This window comes from Rhinolophus ferrumequinum, chromosome 11, assembly GCF_004115265.2.
Source record: "Rhinolophus ferrumequinum isolate MPI-CBG mRhiFer1 chromosome 11, mRhiFer1_v1.p, whole genome shotgun sequence".
NCBI classification, from domain to species: domain Eukaryota; kingdom Metazoa; phylum Chordata; class Mammalia; order Chiroptera; family Rhinolophidae; genus Rhinolophus; species Rhinolophus ferrumequinum.
In genome coordinates, this window is record NC_046294.1 from 58,103,518 (window position 1) to 58,117,969 (window position 14,452).

At 36.7% G+C, this 14,452-nt stretch overlaps 1 protein-coding gene and 1 pseudogene across 7 annotated transcripts in view; both read right to left on the minus strand.

Moving 5' to 3' along the window:
* Positions 1-14,452, minus strand: part of DLG2 (discs large MAGUK scaffold protein 2) — a 1,874,701-nt gene that overhangs the window by 1,384,020 nt on the left and 476,229 nt on the right. The gene's annotated exons all lie outside the window — the stretch shown is intronic.
* LOC117030375 (transforming protein RhoA-like) lies at positions 1,883-2,403 on the minus strand (annotated as a pseudogene).

The following is a 14,452-nucleotide window of genomic DNA, read 5'->3' on the forward strand; positions in this document are numbered from 1 at the left end:
GTGGTGTAGGGAGAGATCATCATGGAGTACAGTGTTTGCAGTGAGAAGGTACTGCCAACTTCCACTCAGGGGCAGAGGGGGCAGCACTTTCACTTCCACAAAGCCATAGAATCACTTACAGAGACTGGGGGTTCATGAAGAAAAACCAGCCTTGTGTTCCCTGGCTATAAGCTTGCTGAGCTACAGAACCTAGGGCCTCTCTCATGCTATCCATCAATGGAGGTAACATTGGTGAGAAAATTCTCAAGGAAGTTAATATGTGTCCTCTGAAGTCTTAGGGTATATGCAAGCATAGAGATGGGTTTTTCTCGTCTAGAGACTTCAGAAGACAAGATGTCTTCTAAGATCCCCATACCAGTGAGCATTGAAAGACCTGCGGTGAGTTATACGTGAGAAGAGAATGAGTACAATCCTCCCATCGACCCAATTTGAATTGTGGTTTCACCATTTGGAAACAGATGATCCTAGGCAATTTACTTTAGAATGCTAAAGTTCATTTTCTTCTTCTATAAATAGAATTATTAATGGCAGAATCATACATAGCACAAAGATTAAATGAGATAATGTTTCTAAAACTACTGAGCCTACGGTACATAATTGGTAGATATTACCATTGGCATTAGGCTGGATAAGTCTGTGAATTTTAGAGTCAGACCAACCTGTGTTAAAATCCCATAGTCCACCACTTATTAACCCGGGTGATCTTAGAAAAGACACTCACTTCAGCTCTCTAACCCTCAGCTTTTGCTATGCATAATGATAAATCCATTAACAGAGCTCAGCATAGCTCTTACCAAGATTAATCTTGTCAAGAATTAAAGCAGGGTCTACAGCTTTGTCTCTCTCTATTGGATTGGAATGGACTGTAAGCTACTTAAATGCATGCACACGGCCCTGCTTATCTTCTTTTTGGCACTTCAACTCCATCTCCATGAGCATCATCACCTTGAAATATACAAACTTGCATATAAATACTGTATGAATTTGAATTTTTGTTTTAATCCTTGGAACCTTTTAGAGATTGTCTTAGGAACATTCTGCAGAAAAATAATAGAGCCCAGATTAAAGTAACTTGAGCAAAAAAAAACAAAAAAAAAACAAAAAAAATTAAAGGATGGATTTTATTGGATGTTTATCAACTATTTTGTAGAAACAAGGACAGGTAGGTCTTTCAAGGGGTGGAGTCATGTCCTAAGAAATCATTAAGAATACAAGCTGTGCTTTCTCTGATCTGTCCCCTCTGCTTTTCCATTGAGGTGTTTGCTTCATTCTTTCCCTCTGCTGAGTAGCTTGCTCCTTTTTTCTATGCACATGACAAGAAGAAGATAAATTTGTTTTACTCTGAGGATTAATCTGCTTTCTACTGACCAGCTCAGCCTGATTGGTCATCTCTTGGAGTTTATTGTTCATGTCAGAAAGTTTGCTTGTTGTTCCCTGGTGGATTTTTTTTTTTTCTTTCCACTTTTAAGATTTTCTTTATTCTTTATGTTTTATAGTTTTGGTATGATGTGCCTAGGTGTGGATTTGTTTTCATTTATTTATTTTTCTTGGGATTAGGTGTACTTTCTAATCTAAAGATTAAAACGATGTCTTTTTTCTCTCTGAAAAGGAGCAAGAAAGAAATTCTTTGAATTGATACCTGGTCACGTGGCCGTGCTAAGGAATGTGTTAGAGCCATAGTACAGGGACCCTGGTGGGGCAGATGGATTGGTTATAGAAGTCACCAATAATCATGATTTGCTTCTAAAGAGAGTAGCAAGACAACTTCTTACTTGTAATCTCAGGTATATTATAGATAAATTTTAAAAGGCAGTCAATACACTAAGATTAATAAATAGCACATTGAAAATTAACTACTTGAAGGCTCTGTTTGCCATGAAGTTCACAAAACAAGGTACCCAGTATTTTTCTTTCCTTAACTAGCTTGTCAAATCACCACTGTGGCCATTTCAAAAAATTCCCTCACTCTACCTTTTGTTTTGCTGAACATTCCATGCACCCGAAAGTGCCAGTCTGGTTTATCAGATCTCTAGGCACTTGTCAGGTTTTATTGGCTCTTGCTTTATCTTGGCTAGCTCCTGCCTCATGCACTCATCCTTCAGAATAAGATTCTTGTTCCCAACCAGGATGATGTACACAGTGAGACAGAAATGCTTGACTTCCACGTTTCTTTTTTCTGGGCAGTTTTCAATACTATAAAGGTTATTAATGAAGAAACACTTCAATATAACATCAGTGTTTGGGTAGGAAAGGGGCCTCAGCTGTGTCACACCTCCCTGCACAACTGTGGCCCCATAGAACTAATCCCGCCTGCTTTCCATTCATTTCAATGTCAGCCACGTGGTTCTCTGGAGACTTGTCCCTGGTAAGACTATAGCCAGCTGGTCTTTCCTTAGGCTCCATCGTGGTAATCACCAGCATCTTTCAGATCCATTGTTCACAGGGTTCTGTGAGATGGATGGGGACACTGTGACAGAGAGGTTCCACAATGTACTTTAAGCTTCTCAGACAATAGGCACTCAGGCAGCTCCACCTGAGTCCAGATGCTGCTCTGCCAATCATGAATTCAGGGGCATCTGTACCTTGGCGGGTGGGGAGCACACGCAAGCTCTTCAAATTCTAAAGACATTTATTTTGGAATTGCTTTCAGATCATTCTATTATTTATATTTCGTTCCATATGATTTCTCATATTTTTGACTTATTCTGATTATCTCTTAGAGTGATGTGTATTTATCATTTTATCTATGGATTCATCTTTAGAAAGAAATATGTTCTAACTAATGTAATACTGTATGTCCACTGTAATTGAAAAACTATATTTTTTTTAGAAAAAAAAGAAATATGACCTGGAGTTCTTCATTTCTAAACAGAGGTATCATCATTGTTGAGGATCCAAAACAATGATACCCAGAGAATAGGAGAAGGCACATCAGGTGTGTCGTTCTACAGCTTCCAAGATTGGAACTAGCCAACTTGCATGTGAATCTCTGGAGTGTAAACGGAATTTTCTGTGCTTTATACAGAGAGTCCAGTTCCAGCTGCCCACTATATAGGGACTTTTGTTCTCGACTATCGTCCCTCTGAAGCATTAAGCCCCAGTTATGAGGTACATATCAAGTATGTTACCAGTTTCACTTTCTACTCACAATTGGGTTCTCTCTGTTTTCACCATTTGAAGATTTTACTTTTATTTCTTTAAACTTATTGTTACTATTACTTTTTTTTAGAATTTTTATGTGTTAGGAGTGAGAGTGCATCAGCTCACTTTCCCATCTGGACCACAGGTTTGGATTGCACTGATATTTGGAATTGATCCCAATTCCAAATATCAGGGGGAGAGAGAGTGATTGGCTCGGATTCTATCTGGTCACCTTTGGACAAATCAATCATAGTAGTGCCGAGCCATGTTGTAGAAACATGCCTGCCACCACTGTGGGTGACGGTAACTCCCACGACAAGGTTGCTGGTCAGATACCCATGTACAAATTATCATAGAGACCTCAAGGAAAATTTTTAATTTCTTCATCGAAAAATATCTCTGCTTATGTTTCTTTATCTAAAAATGTGAAGATGATAAATTCTCTACTCATTACATGTTCTAAATCTGACTTGCATCATGCCCAAAGAGACATATATCTGGTCTTATATTCACTTTAATACCCTTTGCAAAATGAGGGAAACTACCATCTCTTGACAAGATTTGGACTTTTTGATAGAGTTTGGACATCCATGTAATATGAATGAACAATAGACTTCTATTCCTACCAAATTATTAACAAAAATGTGGACATAACCAAATAGAAAATATTTCCTTTAATAAGGTTCACTGTGAGGGTTTTTTGTTTGTTTGTGTTTGTCCATTATTAACGTGTCAAAACAGCCTGACTGATAAGTTAATGAAAGAGTTGGAATCCTCATATTATGAAACATTATCACCATAATATTGGTTATTGGCCAGAGTATGGTTTCAATTTAACACTTCAGAGTTCACGAGACTGGACATTCTCATGTCTATAAAAAGGACACTCATGCCTGGAGCTGAAAAACAAGTGTTTGTCTAAGCACTTAGGTAACAGAGCAATAAACCTTATACCCATACAGAGATAATGAGATGCCTTGGGAAACATAGCTGATCTATACGCTATTACTAAGGGGACTCCTAAATCTATGTGCACTGGCAGGCATTTTGTAAAGCACCTGTCATTTAAAAAACTTTCAGATCTACCTCTCGATGTATTATTCCTGAGAACTGAGCTGAATGTCCTCTGTTTCTAACACAGCCTGTACATTCCTTTAACATTACCCTGTGGGTTCTGTCTGCTCACCTTCTTTTCTAGTGTGCTTGGAAGAATGTACTGTTAGAAATTTAAATAAGTTAACTGTACCCGGCAGGCAAAGAGTGTACGTTTATTATATTCCTACCAATAATTCACATGTGTAGAGCATTTTTATTTTATTTTTTCAAAACATATTTGATCCTTTGCTCATTTGGTCCTCATGGCAATACTATGAGGGCTGAATTTTATCACTAAGTTCAGAGAGCTTAGAAGTCTTTCTGATATTTAATCCACTTATGTAACCTCTCAGTAAATATTTACTGAATAAATGAAGTAGTAGGAATACTGACATGGAGTTTCAGGGACTTATTTGAATCCTGGCCCTTCAACTTAATAGTTTGGCAGTATTGGACAAATCCGTTAATATTTCTAAATCTTGGTTTCCTCTTCTACAAATAGAAAATAATGATATTTGATTCACATGTTTCTTGTATGGCTTTAATGAACTACGGAATGTTAATGCCTCTTTTACAGGATCTGGCATACGAAATGTACTTAATACATATTTGTGGATAACTGAATTTGCAGCTAAGGATTACCTGAGAGTTACAACTATTTCAGATTTAGCTTCAAGTTGGTTAAAAGGTTTTTACCTTTTTTCTATGCATTTGCTATTTCACAATATCCTAGCCACATTTTCCTTCCTAGGGAGTAATGGCTTGGTTTCATCAATATGGCCCGGAGAAGGGGCAAAAATATGGAGTAATGAATTAAACGTACTCTTTCTAATCTCATCTGAGAATACAGCTTCATCACTATTACAAAGAATATTAAAGTTGAGAACCATATGATTTCACTGATATGTGTGGCATACGAAATTGAAAACAACAAAGGAACAAGACAAACAAATGAAGAAACAAAAACAGACAATAGTTTAGTGGTTACCAGAGGGTAAGAGGGTAGGGGGTGGTAGATGAGGGTAAAAGGGATCAAATATATGGTGATGGAAGGAGAACTGACTCTGGGTGATGAACACACAATGTGAGATATAGATGATGTATTACAGAATTGTACACCTGAAATCCATGTAATTTTATTAACAACTGTCACCCCAAAAAACTTTAATAAAAAAAACAAAAACAAATATTTTAAATTATGGAATGCAAGCAGATACATTTCATGAACCAACTTTCGTCAGTTACTATTACCTGTCTGAAGCACTGCATTGAGAATAATTCTAGGACCAATCTGGTTTAATAGGACAACATCCCATGTATCTTTAGCAATAATCGCCATGGGTATAGGAGGAGAAGCAGCCCATCGTTGCCCCACCCATAATACACTGTTAGTTATACTAAGAACTTTTGAGAGCTTAAACATACACTATTCACAGATACATCCAAATCATAGACAGGCAACCCAGCAGAGAATATTAAGATGTAATGATCATGATGTAGGCAGTTGTTAGGGTGTTAGAGGTCTTTATAGTTCATGCTATGCTATGGAGCTTAGATCTTTTATATGTTGGATGCCATCAGAGAATTATGTCAAACAGGAGTGATATAGATAGTTTTCCTTCTGCTATCAGTGATTCTCAACCCTGATTGACACAGAAACATTACTGGAAAGCTTTTAAAAAATACCGATATCCCACCTGAGACCAATTAAATCACAAGCTCTAGGCATAGCCCAGATAACAGTGTTTTGTTTTTGTTTTTGTTTTGTTTTCCCAACCCCCTCAAACGCCTACAATCTCCTTCTGAGACACTGCAATTTTCTACCCCTAATAAGTTAATCATGAAAATTATGCTCTGGTGTGGCTTCATACTCTAAAGTATTTTTGCTAATCTTTAGGGAAGAAACTTGGGATTGCCTTAAAAAATGATATTGTAAAAATGACAAAGCTCACAATAAAGTACCCAACTCAGAAGAAATAATAAAGCAACCTTTGATAGTTGAAAGAGAAAGAGTAAATGATTATTAATGCTGGAAAGATAAACCCATAAAATATAATAATACGCTAGTCTAGTGTTTCTCAAATTGGCTGTCCTTGGACTTTTGGCAATCTGTGAAGGTCTACAATTTCTCCATAATAACTGATTTTTCATTTAGACTTTTCCTTTTTGTTGATAATCTGCAAGTACTAATCGGAATACATGTTGGTTTACCTGGATGACCACCTTTTACCTGAGTGTAGTATTGAGATTTCAGTATCCACAATAGTGTTTGTGTTTACAACCATACAGATGCCAAATAGTTCTACTAGAATTGGCCTGAGATAATAAGAAAAGGACAGAGGAGAACTTAATATACAGAGGGTGACAAAAAAATGTTACACATTTTAAGAAAGGAAAAAACTGTATTAAAATTGTAATACTCAATATATACCAATAACAAAAGATGAATACAAGTCTACAATTAAAAGAGGTGCTCAAAGTGGTTATCATCAGTATAATGTTAATACAGCTTTTTACTTTCTTAAAATGTATATACATTTTTCTGGCACCCTCTGTATAATGATACATTCAAGCTAAATGAGGTCTAAATACCCTCAAGGACCACTACATGAACAAACATTTCACACTTGTTTGACTACAATACACACAATACAGAAAAGTTCCCAGAAAGTTGAGGCCTTACATACACACAATAACATGCCATGGTGAATCAATTTAATAATTGCAGCAGCAGTTATTACCATATGGATACTGCAAGACAGTGACTTAATTTCAACAAACATCATTTGTCATACTAAATTAATGATTTTCATTTGGATTGCATTTGCATGTAGTTTTGATTATATTTAAGTTGTAAATCTGTTTAGGTTTAATAGTTGTATAGGAGTTATTCACACATGGAACTTAAATAGTTTAATCTTATGCATATGTAAGTAATACAAAAACAATTTAGTTCAAATTTGGGAGTTCTCGAATTATTTTTTTCTTTGTGAAGGGTATAGTACTTCAGTTTGAGAGATAGTACAATCTTCTTTTGTTGATTTTTGCCATTGGTAACCTCAAGAAATCTTATAAAGTAGATGGAAATTTAGTATATTTGGAATGTCTAAACATTCTTAATTTACTATCACAAAACAAGTGTAAAAGCTCAGCAAATAATCTTAAAACCCTAGCATTCCAGTTGAAAAAAAATAGTCTATCTCTATAGAATTTTAAATCCCTTTCTATTTTTTTGAGACTTTAACTTGATTTATTTCCAACGATTGAAAAAAGGAATTGTAGTACATAAATGGTTTCAAAGACTCATATGATGATCTTATTCTTATGCAAGTTTCATGTATTAGAAGCCATGGGTGCAACTAGAGTTTTTAGAGCCAGACTACCCTCAGTCCAAATTCCTAATGTGCTATTTATACCAGTGTGACCTTGGACAACTTACATAACTTCTCAAAGAGCCTCACCCAAATATGAAGATAATAGTGGTACCTATTTTAAGCAGATGTTGCAAAGATTACCAGGATGATATATGTGAAATGATCCAGCGAAGAAAGTTAGGTATGGCATTCTTTAACGTCATTTTTCTGTTCGTGATTTATGGTAATTTTCTAGACTAGGAGTGAGAGATCTGCTGCTCGGTGGCTCTATGTAGTTTTGTATGATTCATTTTCCCAGTTTTCTCATCTGCACTATAAGGTTGTTAGACCAAATGATTACTTTGCTCTCCTATGTGGCTAAATTGATCTTAACCTCCTGATTCCTCAATGAGAAATGGCATATGATTGAAAAATAAGTCTAGCCTACCTTATGTGAAATCCTCAGGGTCTTTTGTGTTTTGGAATTCAAAAATGTTTGAATTTTAGAAAAGTTCACAGTGCATATACCAGGGATTACATAACAGCCCTCAGCATGATTGGGGCAGACGCCTGTAATCACACATATTCGTATTTTTGCAATGAAATATATGAATAGTCACACTAAGGAGGATACATAAAAAACTATAAATAGCTTCATGTTAGTTTATATGTTAGCTTTTTGCCACAAAATGAGTTATGATGTCAAGATTACTCAAAACTTTTATTTTTTTTCAGAGGTTTTAGAATTTAGAGTTACAGGTAAGTGTTCGTGAAACTCTGAATCCATCCTTGACTCTCATCTTCTGGCTTTGTAAAATGAAGTAACTCTACTTCTCTGGACCTTAGTTTCTCTATATTAAAATAAAATTTTCAATAAGATGTTCTCTAGAGTTCCTTCTAAGACTAACAGTCTATTTATTTTAAATGAAAAAAACTATGAACACTATTGGTTTTCACCACAATATAATCTAACTCATTCAATGAACAAATATTTATTGAGACTTATTATATACCAGCATTTTTCTATGTCTTATGGATGGATTCTGTCATGTACAACTCTGTTCTCATTGAATTTATCTTCTGGGTGGAATAGAGCTGACAAACAACAACAGATACATAAGTGAACAAGAACATTTCTAACACTGATTGATGCTATAAAGAAATAAAAGAGGATGGCATTATAGAGAGTGACTGATGGGGAATTTTATTTCCAGTTCAGTGGTTAGAGAAAACTATTCTATGGAGGTGACATTTGAGCTGGGATCTGAAGGATAAGGAGTCAGTCCTATGAAAATCTACAGGCAGAGCATTCCACAAAGAAGAGATGGCAAATACAAAAGTCCAAAGGCAGGAAATAGGCCAGTAGAACTGAAATATAGGACTGTAAGGAGAGAGCGGCAAAAGATGAAAGGAAGGAAAGACAGGGGCAAGATTATGTTTTTGCATGTCATGGTAAGGAAGAATGAATGAAACCAACCTTTTGCTTTAAGAATTCTCATTAAAGACCTATTGGTTTCTAGAGACCTATTATAGGTAGCTCAAAGGAGAGAAACCTCTATTCTGTCTCAAGAAAATGTTAAAATGAAAATAGAATGCAGTGATAACAAAGAACACTCCAGCGAAAAATCAAATCAAGAGCCATAAGAAATAAAATAAATGCAACCAATCATTTATTGATTGGGGTGCTAAAGCAAATTGCTTTCAATTGTCTACAGGACCTTTGTGCAGAAACAAGCCATCAACGTTTTTATCAGCAGCAGTATTAGAATAATTCTCTGGCAGTACATCTCCATGTATTATATATAGGCCAAGTGGAGGATTCATAAAGAGGAAAAGTGAGAAGCTATACAAGCCAGAAAAGTTTGGATTTTAAACTCAACTTTAATGGAGAAAACTTTTCTTCCACTCTTAAAAACATAGGGCTATTAACTCCTTTTAAAAACCATCTTTTGTCTATTACTTGTATTTATTGGATGCACCTCAATTCCACTCATACAAATACTAACAAAATCACTTTAAAAGTAAAACACATTTTTAAATGGTCAGAAGTCAAAAGATGGTGGCCATCACTATTAAATTCTATAAATGCCGTAATTAGAGTATACAGAGTTTAGAAGAAAAACTGACATAGCCGAACCTATTGTTTACAATGTCCTATCTTCCCTAGGGTCACATAGCTAGCAAGTGTCCAAACCAGCAAATGCAAGTCCATCTCTTCTCTGCCATAGTTCCCGAAGGGATTCCCTACACAAAGGTAGGTTTCCCAAGGGTCCCTGTGATTTCTGGAATGAATTCAACTCAAAGTATTCTGACTGTTCTCAACAATGTAAGGAATAAGAAGTACAAGCTAGAGTACCTAAGGTCAAAAATACTTAACCTTTGATGCAACAGGGCTAAATCGTATGAAACAAAGATCAGTGCGATCTGAAATATATTTGAAAACTTAGAAATGTGATTGGCATTCAGTAAAATGAACATTGAGACTCCGCTTCCTATGCTATAGTAGCAACTGAGGAGATTATCGAAAGCCTTTGCTTAATATAAATAATAATGCATTTCTGTCTTACAAAGACCCAGTAAAAACATTCTTTAATATATGCACTCAATAGGATAAAGACACCTTGATGATACATTTATTTTAAGTTCTAGTAATAAAAGTATGCGTCAGCATCCTTACCACCTAAAGGCCATAAATAGTACAGCTTGTTCAGTCTCCTGAAAGATGTTCTCAGAGTTCAAACCCAATTCCATTAAGCACAAGCCCCAACCTGATTTATATATGATTATGAGATACATATGTCCTTGGATCGTCCTCTCTGTAAAACATCCTAATGGGCCAGAAAGGCAGCTCTGCACTCTAACTTTTAAACTTTTCTGCTATCATTATTTCTCTCTCTCACTTGCATTGTCTAAACGGAGAGTAATTTTAGTTATATAAACATTGAGTTATCAAAGATTCAACACTGACTCAAGTGAATTGCTCCAAAATTCATCCTAGAACTTGATTCAGAGATCTATTTTTCAAGATAATTCACTTAAGGGCTTCCTTAAAGTTTAAACTCATGCAAGATAATTTAGTCACATTGAAAGAAAAAAAAAGAGAAAGATACTAATTGCTTTTATTTTTGCCCCCAAGATAAAAATTAAAAAATCTTCTATTCACCTTTTAATCATGTATTGAGGCTAAGACATGTTTTCTCAAGGAATTTGCTTTATGAGGAAGTTTTAGAATTAGAAAATTTAGTTTTAGAATTAGAAAAAGATCGTCTACGGCCCTACTACCCTGAACACAGCCAATCTCATCTTATCTTGGAAGCTAAGAAGGGTGGGGCCTGGTTAGCACGTGGATGGGAAAATTAGAAAAAGATCCCACTGATTCTCAACATAGGAACTATTGGCATTTTAGTCAAGAAAATGTTTCACTGTGTGACTTGGTCCCACATATTTGAAGGACACTTATTTTTCCCGGGCTTTATCCACTAATTACCAAGAGCGTCTCCAGTCATGGTGAAAACAACCCTCCACCCCTGATATACAGCTTTCAAAAGAACCACAAAGGGTTGTAATGACCCAGGTTGAAAACCACTACAACTACCTAATTCTATAATAAAGAACTGGAGACTCAGAAAAATGTAATGCTGTACTAAATGATACAGAGCTAGTAAATGCCAAAATTGGGTCTCTCCATTTAGTGCTCATTTTATTTTTCTCCATGGAGAAACTATTTCATAAATCATCAAATATATAGAACTCAATAATATCGAGATGTAATCTAAGACTTTGACTCTACATAGTGATATAACTCAAACAAGAAACATAATCTTCCAAACTGACAAAAAACATTTGACTTTCCTAGCAATATATTTAACATTCAGTCAAGAATGAATTGGAAAGAGTGAAAGGGCAAGTTAAAATAGGTGAGAACACTTTCTTGGACTTTAATTAGCTGTGTGATCTTAAATTACACTACTTACACAATCTCTCCAGGCCTCAGTTTCTCCATATGTAAAATGACATGTTTGAGTTATATTATTCTTAAAGACTTACGCTCTCTAAGAAATACTTGTCTTTATATTATTTCAAACAAACACATCTCCTTTACTGCAATTCAAGTCTGTTTTATACTATTCAAAGATAGGTAAGAAAAATTCCATATCCTTACAAAACTCCTCTATTTATATATATTTTTCTACTATAAACAGGGAGTAGACTTTTCTGGTGAATCAAATAACCTGGCAAGCAAAAGACTACAACATGTATTCCCAATAGGTCAATTTACTCCTTCATCAAACAGTTACTACTATGAGTATTCTTTTCTAATGTAGGTTGTATGGACACTATATGAATTGACACGTTCTCTGATTTCAAGGAAACTACAGCCTATTCAAAGAGTTAGACATATAAAGACATCATTGTAATGCAATGCGATTGGTATTATAATTATAAATATAGTTATTATTTATATTCTGATTGTTCTCAACATTACTAATCAATGAATTACACTTGATAAGGGAGAGCTCCCTCACTATAAAAGTTTTAAGCCTCCTTCACTATAGAAATGTTAAGTCTCCTTTTCCCTAGTTTCTTAGCTCCTTAGCTGGTTTTAATCACTCTTCTAATCAGTTTCTAAATCCTAAACTAAAGATTGCTCCTAGCCTAAATCACAGAATGTCTCTCACCCCTGCCTAATAACTACTTAAAAGGCTGTGAGCTATAGTCATTGCAACCCAACCTTCCCCAACCCATTCCAGAGCTAACTCTTGGATAAACAAAGGCCACCCCAGAGACCAAAGGGTTTTAACACTCCTCCAGGCCAGTCCATGCCTAACCCCTGGGTGAAATCAAGATAATTGGGCTTCAAGTCCTACTCCTGGAGCCAGCACTTTTAATTTATTAACTAACATCTGTCTCTCCTCATCTAGGGGCCGTCAGGATACAAGTTATATCCCAGCAAGGCTTCCACTACACCCCAACCAAGGAAGAAGCGACCCCTCTTTTTACTGAAGAACAGATAGGGTCAGAGTTTCATGAATTCCCATTAGGTAGGGACAGCTCTACCCCCTTCTCAGCTTGAAGCAGATACAGAAGAAGAGACATCCTGTCCCTCAACTCCCCACACAGATTTCTGGGGATCACTTCTCTTAGGAGAAATAAGGCAGGCAGTTATAAACAGGTAATTGGGTCTCTGCATTCCTGCATGCCCAACACAATCCACAGGGAGCACCACCTGGAGACCTCCCTAATTTTTCCTTATCTGCCCTAGCCGTTAACCACTGTGAGGACTAATTAAACTGGCCTATTCACTTGCACCTGCAGGAGAGGTCACCATGACCTCCATCTCACCCTAGCCTCATTATACCATCATTATAATATCATACATATGCCCGGCAGTTCATTAATATAATTATAACAGACTGACCTCTGGGAAGGGACATGTGCAGTCTAAGATGATGAGGTAAAAACCCCTTATCAATCTCAGGTGTCAATCAAGCAGTCCCGCGCCCAGAGGGGAACAGCCCATCACAAGGAAAGAAAACAATAAAACCCCCAGGCTCCTGTGAGCCGCTGCCTCTTGACCATTGAGCTATGAGCCCCTTTTGAGCCTTGCCTTTGCTCGGGGGCCCACTCCAAACCCTTTGGAGTGTAATTTCTCTCCTAATAATAATGCCACCTTGAGCCCTGATCCCTTGAGCCATTTGAGCCTCTTGAGCCTTGCTTTTGCTTGGGCCCGTTCCAAACTCTTTGGAGTGTACTTGCTCTCCTAACAATGCCACCTTGAGCCCTGAGCCTTGAGCCGCGCTTCTTAGTGCTTGGCCCTCTCTTAATTCTTTGGAGTGTACTATTTTTGTGATAAACTTTTTCACCACTTTACCTCTGTGTCTCGTTCAGTTCTTTGCTTGAGATACCAAGAACCTGGACACCACAACAAGGAGGGCCCAACCCCCGGGGACGTAGCAGCTAAGTTTCCCAGTTTTCCTCCCTGAGGCTTGGGTTCGACCCCCGGTGTGAGAGCCAAGCCCGGACATCTCCCCCAGAAGGGCCCCACTCTCCGGTAACACACTTACCACTAAAGAAGTAATGCAAATAGTGAAATGTTTATTGGCTGATTAGACAGATACATCATTATGAATATGACATACTGGACTACTATAGGAAAATGAATATTCTGGTTAAAAGAGAATTTAAGTTGGTAAAGTATCAAATGAGCATTTTACCCCATAACTCTTGCTTGCTAAAATGACATAAGAAGGAGGAGGAGGAGGAGGAGGAGGAAGAAAAAGAGGAGGAGGAAGAGGAGCAGGAGGCAGAAGAGGAGGAGAAGAGGAAGAGGAAGAGGAAGAGGAAGAGGAAGAAGAAGAAGAAGAAGAAGAAGAAGAAGAAGAAGAAGAAGAAGAAGAAGAAGAAGAAGAAGAAGAAGAAGAGGAAGAAGAAGAAGAAGAGGAAGAAGAAGAAGAAGTTGTTTTGGAGTCAGAGAAATACATAAATTGTATTCTGACTCTGCCATTTAGAAGATATGTGGCCTTAGAAAAACATCACTCCTTAGAGCCTGTTTCAACATTTGTAAAGTGAGGAGAATTGCCGTAAGCAATAAATAAGGCCACTCACATAAAGTGACATGTACATAGTCTTTTATAAATAGTAAATATTTTTTCATGTGGAAAAATTTAGTCTTTTACCTGCCTTCAGAGATAGCATTTTTATGAAAGATTATATTTTCCAAAAATAGTTGAAATAGTTCCTGTTCCATGTGTTCTTATAGAACTTTGCCATCCCCTATTAGGAAGTAGAGTCTATGTCCCCTCCTCTTGAACCTGCGCAGCCCTTTGTGACTTACCTCAATAAAGAATGGCATAAATGATGCT